Below are 7,966 nucleotides of genomic sequence, written 5' to 3' on the forward strand. Positions count from 1 at the left end.
TTTTTTGATGTACCTATCATATCCCACAGGGGAACGTCAGTTTTCAGCTTCACCAAGCCGAGTGCTGCCCACAGCGGAGCATGGAGGGGGGAGCATTTAGGTGTTAAGTGTCTTGCTCAGGGACACTTCGACACATTGCTGACAGCTGGAATCGTACCTGAGACCTCCGTGACCTCTGGAGTCCCAGGCAGGCTCACTAACCATTCAGCTATGGCCGCTGAGCCACAATGGAGGCTGAGTGTGTGCAGTGCACTGCTGGTGGGCGACCAGAAGGAGAGAGAGGGTCTGAATCATCCCTCATGGTCCATAAAGATGCCCTCCAGTCCTACTCCCAGCTGTTCCTGGAGATGGTGGCTGCCATCAGGGGGGGTAGGATCCCAGAGGGCTCTCTGCGTCCAAGGGTGACGACAAGACTGGTGCTATTTGTGAAACACGGCAGCACCACGTACCAATCCCTGTACAAGTCAACCAGCAGCCATAGTTGAACGTAAGTACTGTAACTGATGTCAAAGATGATGTAATGTGTGATGACGTGTGGACTGATGCTCTCCTTTGTTGCCCTCATGTCTGGACCAGGACAGACAGTAGGCATACAAGATGACCCAGGAAAAAGGAGGACTTATAATGTAACTGATGCCAAACATGATGTGACATGTGGATTGATGCTCTCCTTTCTTATATGTAGTTATGTGCAGGGGTTGAGAGAGCAGAGGGTCACAACAAGGACAAGGAGAAGAAGGCAGCTGCTCCCTCCCAGCAGCATACAAAGTAACTACTCTGTTTACACACTTCATAACCAATGTCCAACTGCTTGTAAATATATCTGCCAAAATATATGTATTCCTCTGTGTTCATGCAGCTGAAAGCCTGCAGAGCTGTCTGACCAGGAGCTATTTTTACATGTATTTTTTCTGAAATATTTAGGCATCGATTATACAACTATTAGTGTTTATTCTTATTTAGACTAATCTTTGTGTGGATGTATGCAGATACATTGAGTCAGAAATTGCAAAAATATACTCATATTTGGGTTTCTTGGAACAGTTTTTAGTGGTATATCATGGCTTACATCTGGGAATAAAATCTGCTCTTGGGCTCAGAAAGGTTGGTTACCACTGCTATAAATACACAAATGTCTGCAAAGGCAGCTTATAATGTGCTCACACAATGTACAATTATACAACACAATAAACGAATGTGTCTAAAACTAATACATCAATATAATAGTTATTGTCTTACTTTATATGCAGACAATAATCCATGCACCCAGCCCTCCAGACAAAGATGTAAATAACTCTATTGTAAAAGTCCTTGTCAATTTGATCTTGATCCTGATAATAGGGTGTGGAGGGCAGCGATCCAGGAGTCCCGAGTTGGTGTTGGCTAGTCTGCACTCTCTCACACCACACCACATGGCATTGCATCATCATCATCATCATCATCATCATCATCATCATCATCATCATCGTCATCGTCATCATCATCACAAGCATCATAAACTGTCATAATAAATTAATTTGCATCAGTGCATCACCTATCTCCACAGTGCATGTGTCATGCCGTTTTCAACCAGCAGAGGGCACAAGAAGACACTAAAGTTTAACAGTTAAATCAAGCTGACTGTGTGAATGTCACCAACCAGTGTGTGCCTCTGATCACAAAACACCCTGAAGATGAAAACCTCCATATGTTTACAAGCAATATGAAGGTCAGCCTTTTTATTAAAACTCATGGCCAATTTTCTTAGGGACCCCCATACGCTAAGAATGGGCAATCTGGTTGGCATGCAAACACACTAGTCGAGTGGTAAGGCATGTGTGGGTCAAGAAAGCTCCTGTAGACATTTTATCATACAGGATTTACACAGGATCTGTATGTCTCTAACCCACAGTATATACATGATATGTATTTGCATTTAAAAACAACAGGATATATATATATAAAAAAACTGTTAGTCAGACATTAGCCATGTTAGTCAAAATGGGCATATTCTATACACGAATCCACGGAGCGCTGCCCTGTAGGTGGCGCCGCCATTGCCGCGGTGTCAGACTCGATCAGCTGCTGCTGCGCGGTGTCAGTCAGCTGCAGTCACTGACTGCTCACGTTACTCTTTTACCTGCTTTTTACTAACACTAACTTTACAAAGATGTACAGAAAATCAGGATGAACCTGTGTAGTTTATGGCTGCTCCAACAGCCAAGCAGGTAAAGAGTAACGTCAACAGCCGGACAGAACCGCAGCAGCAGCTGACTGAGTTTGACACCGCAGCAATGGCGGCGCCACCTACAGGGCAGCGTTCCGTGGATTCGTGTATAGGAGGGGGAGTAGAGACCTTGTACTGTATAGGCAGAGGGGTCCACATAAGCTCTTGGTTTAGCTGTGATCCTTGTTTACTGAGGCACTATACTGTCTCTGCATTTGATATGCGTTTGCCTTGCTTAATGTAAGTCGCTCTGGATAACAGCGTCTGCTAAATGCCTAAATGATAAATGGTAAATATTCATTTTTACATTACGATTAAATAGTTTTTCGGCATCACAGCCCCTGGGTTCTGGCACCATTGGTCCGGTCCATAATCCATCCATGATTTGTAACCAGAAATTACAGAACTACTTCATGTGAGTATTAGAGAACTACTACTAAGACATAGAGTGGTGCTTGGTAGTGTGCGAGCCAACCCAAGGCACAGCTAGGAGGGGAAAGAGGCCCACCACCACCTACTACATGTAGGCACACTGCTGCATGACAGCGGTGTTACCAACACTGCAGAGCAAAGAGTCCCTTGATGTTGGCTCGTCTGCACTCTCGCATCGCAAGAGTGTGATGCAGAGATGACAGATATTAGGACAAAAGCAATGAAGTGACACAGGACGGGTAACTGGAGAATGTGTTTACCACAGATAGACAGCAGTGAGCTACACCCTGGCATGAGCACCCAGACAAGATACAGGGTGTGATGTGTGTTCTGCAAATACAACCGTGCACAGGCAAAGACATTTAATTTCATGTGACTTTACTGTCACTTTAGGGTAATTATTCCTCTGCATTTAACCCATCCTAAGGAGCAGTACAGTGAGCAGCCACCGTGCTGCGATCAAGGATCAACTCCAGTTGTAATGTCAGTGCCTTGGTAACAGGCACTGCATGTAGTGGTGACCTTTGCCCTACAGTACACATGGTCAAAGTTGCTGCCATCGCGGAACAGCAAATAATTCAATGCATTTTCTACTATAATTACTACGCACATTAGTGAGTATTCATGCAGTGTGTTCACTGTGTTGTGAGGGTAAAAACAGACAAACTGAACATTAAGATAGTGAGAAGCAATCATAAACCCCAGTTGTCATCTATAGGTTCAACACAGAGACATTAAACTAGCAGCAGCTTGTCAATACATTATGATGATGTCTTTAATGAACCAACTGAATCACTGCCAGGAGTTAAAGTTCATATTGAGCTGGACAGCAAAGTAGCCATCTTCACATGTGATGATGATGATGAAGATGAGGATGATGATGATGATTGGTTAAATAAGTGAATGAAAGAGGAAGAATTCTTAATTTTATAATAATGTTTTGTTCAAATAAAGTGACACAATGTTTTCATTCTTTGTATCAACGGTTGGTGTCATTTTCAAGTTTGATTATAGCTACCGGTAACGCTTGCTATGCATGCCTTTTCTATAATGCATTATAAGCACACTTATTATTATAAAATATAATAATCTTATAATGTATTCATGTATTATTCGCACACACACACATCCCTAAAGGCTACCTATACCTCCCTGGCTATGCAGACAAATAACAACGACTTCCCATCCCTACACACATGTACCCCCCACCCACCCATACAATACACACATACACAAGAACGAAAATAGAGCAGCACAAAACAACTACAACATGCACACACTGGGTTTCTCACGGTTTGTAAGTGCTGGGTGACTCTGCAGCAATTGCAATCCTTTTTTTTTACTAAAGAGGAAAAAAGAATTCCCATCCTGTCCAAATTCTTATTTACCCTACATTTGAAAGAGACAAATCATAGGCGTTAACACAACTGTACACAATTTGAAAATAAAAACCTCTCAATGTTCGATGAGTTTTTTGAAAATAGCAGATCTACGAACTCACAATACGTGGCATTGCTACAAGTTTTAAACTTGTAGATCTGCTATTTTCAAATAGCTAGTGTATAATATGGTTAAAGTGGTTACGGCGATGCTATATTAACACATTTTTCTGGAACCCCCCTAAAACCCTCTCAAGGTAGTGTAGAAGGTCCACACATGAACATTGTGGACTTGACTCTTACAAATAGACTTAATAAACTAAACTAGCAATAGACAATGATGTTTGTCAACATGGCTCAATATGCACCTGTTTCAAGAAAGCGGAATTCAATTATCCTGGTTTAAAAGGCAAATCCAGGTTTGACAAGCCTGCGCTGTTCAGCCTGGTTTATTCAGTTCCACGAACGCCAAGCCGGGCTGAGAAGGAGCGGCTTTGTCGAGCCAGGATCGTTAAACCAAGGAATCTTTTGAAAGGAAAGGACATAAAGTCTGTCCGTTCTCTAGATATATGACGTGACACTCACTGGTGGCAAAACTCGCACCGGAAGTTTGGTGAATTACATTGCAGCGGATGGAGCCGGCTGGAGCAGCTCATGAACAAACATTATTTCTGAATGTTTGAGACCATTGTAAAATAATCGCTTCTGGAAAATAAAATAAAATAAAACATATCACACATTTTTTTCTGCTATCTTGTTTTTCCATGTACACTCTACATACATTTATTTAGGTATCCAAAGAGCAGAGAGAGTAAGATTCTTGACAGTCACTGATTGACAGCTGTCTGCCAATCAATCAGTCAACACCTGTTGACAGCTCACACACGTGCCCCCCCCCATGTGCCCCCCAGCTCACATACGTGCCCCCGGGGGGGGGCACGAATGTGAGCCAGGGGTCCATGGGGGTCCACGGAGGTCCGGGGTACATGGGGGGCCGGGGGGCCGGGGGTACACAGGGGTTCGGGGTTCATAAGACAATTCTTTTTTCGGGCTTGTAGATCTTCGATTTTCGCATAAGAATTGAATAAGTGTGGAAAAACTCATTGGTTTACGATTGGAGTCATTGGACTAACAGCTATTTCACAAAACTTGAAGAACAAGGCACTGGATTAATAAAGCTTGGCTGTTAGCCTGTTCCGGACCAGGCTAACTTCACAGCTAAATTTCCATGGTAACTAAGGTAGGATTGCTTCAATTTTCTTTCGTGAAACCGAGTCATGGATAAACATATCCAGGTTTACTGGCTAAGTTAATCTGCCGAGATAACTCAGCTTTCGTGAAACCGATTCATGGCTGATCCTGGATAATTTAAGCCAGGATAGCTGGTTCCCTAATCCAGGTTTCGTGAAACAGGTCAGAAGGAAAGCCACCGGCACTTGCACAGAATACCCAACACACACACACACACACACACACACACACACACACACACACACACACACACACACACACACACACACACACACACACACACACACACACACACACACACACACACACACACACACACACACACACACACACACACACACACACTAACAACCAGACTCAGTCAGTCATAAGTGTGGTAACAAAGCACCCACCCATCCATCCTGCTGACCACAAAACTCTGTCACGCTTTTAGTATGAGGCATGTGACACTTGTTCCATGAAGCAGAGATACAGAGAAATACCGCAAGAACCAACCATTGTATATATACTGTACAACAGTGTAGATGTATTACACACAAATGCACAATTACAAGAATGTGAGCTGCTTCTGGAAACTAACCTGACCACAATGTCAGGGTATATAGAGTCACTTAAGGTCCCTTTGCTTTCCTTTGTAACACAAAGGTGTTAAAACCACACGGCTCAAGTAAAGCACTCGCCTTGGCTTTCACACAGTACATCATGTTTAGGGCAGATTTCCAACAGCAAATGCAGGGGTGTTGACATTACTGACATGTAGGCCTACTAGATTGACCTGAGTCACAATGGCATGTTTAAGGTTTTTAATCTATGAACCACAATACATTGCATTAATCATACGGGGGGAAACTGATTGTTAACTGATTGTATAATGTTTTTTAATTCACTTTTATTAACTCTGCTTTTCTTGTTGTATAGTCAAAGGTCTTAATCATTCATGCCAATGAAAGATCCTACTGAGAAACTGAAGAAACATACATCTCCTAAACATTCATTTAGGAGATCTTTCAAGAAAGAAATCATCATGATACCTTTTAAGTGTTTATCCCCTCAGTGGTTCTATGAGACTTAACTTTAGAGGGGCTGAGTACTCCATGTAATAAGGGCCCTCCAGATCTATGGGCAGAAAAAGCAAGTTCAAAACAGCAGTAGAAGCTGTCAGATCACAAACACTCACACACTCCTTTTCATGTTGTGCATACGTTTGTGTTTATTGTGGAGTTGCAAACCCAACCAGGCTGACCGTCATGTAGCTGCTACATGAGTAGCAGACAGCAGCAGGATCAGGATAATGTAATTCCGCTTTCGTGAAACAGGTGCATATTGAGCCATATTGACAAACATCATTGTCTATTGCTAGTTTAGTTTATTAAGTCTATTTGTAAGAGTCAAGTCCACAATGTTCATGTGTGGACCTTCTACACTACCTTGAGAGGGTTTTAGGGGGGTTCCAGAAAAATGTGTTAATATAGCATCGCCGTAACCACTTTAACCATATTATACACTAGCTATTTGAAAATAGCAGATCTACAAGTTTAAAACTTGTAGCAATGCCACGTATTGTGAGTTCGTAGATCTGCTATTTTCAAAAAAGTTTTAAATTGTGTACAGTTGTGTTAACGCGTATAGTTTGTCTCTTTCAAATGTAGGGTAAATAAGAATTTGGAAAGGATGGGAATTCTTTTTTCCTCTTTAGTCAAAAGAAAAGGATTGCAATTGCTGCAGAGTCACCCAGCACTTACAAACCGTGAGAAACCCAGTGTGTGCATGTTGTAGTTGTTTTGTGTTGCTCTATTTTTGTTCTTGTGTATGTGTGTATTGTATGGGTGGGTGGGGGGTACATGTGTGTAGGGATGGGAAGTCGTTGTTATTTGTCTGCATAGGGAGGTATAGGTAGCCTTCAGGGATGTGTGTGCGTGCGAATAATACATGAATACATTATAAGATTATTAGATTTTATAATAATAAGTGTGCTTATAATGCATTATAGAAAAGGCATGCATAGCAAGCGTTACCGGTAGCTATAATCAAACTTGAAAATGACACCAACCGTTGATACAAAGAATGAAAACATTGTGTCACTTTATTTGAACAAAACATTATTATAAAATGAAGAATTCTTCCTCTTTCATTCACTTATTTAACCAATCATCATCATCATCATCATCATCCTCATCATCCTCATCTTCATCATCACAAGCATCATATACTGTCATTCATATAATATTCATCAGTTTGTTCTCATTCCCTCCACAGTTCATGTGTCATGCAGTTTTCAACCAGCAGAGGGCACAAGAGGACACTGAACAGTTAAATCGAGCTGACCGTGTGAATGTCACCAACAGTGTGTGAAACTGATCAGAAAACACCCTGGGGAAGATGAAAACATCCATATTTTACAAGAAATATGAAGGTGAGCCTGTTGTGTTGATGCATTCATAACCAGACTAAGGGGAATTGCTACTTCATGTATGTAGAACTAAGACAGGAAGTCATAAGAGAGAGATAAGAGAGATGTGCTTGGTGTTAGTGATGAGAGTGTGGCCTCTCCTGCTTAAAGCAGTGGTTTTCAACCTTATCAGGCTATGACCCCTCAAAAGAATCATATTTGAACTGGGGACCCCCCACCCTGACAAGCACTTGGAAGTGTAGGAGTTGAGGCATTATATTTAGGTTGACTCGGTTCCATAGATGAATA

This window comes from Gymnoscopelus braueri, assembly GCF_963280865.1.
Source record: "Gymnoscopelus braueri genome assembly, chromosome: 15".
Taxonomy (NCBI): Eukaryota; Metazoa; Chordata; class Actinopteri; order Myctophiformes; family Myctophidae; genus Gymnoscopelus; species Gymnoscopelus braueri.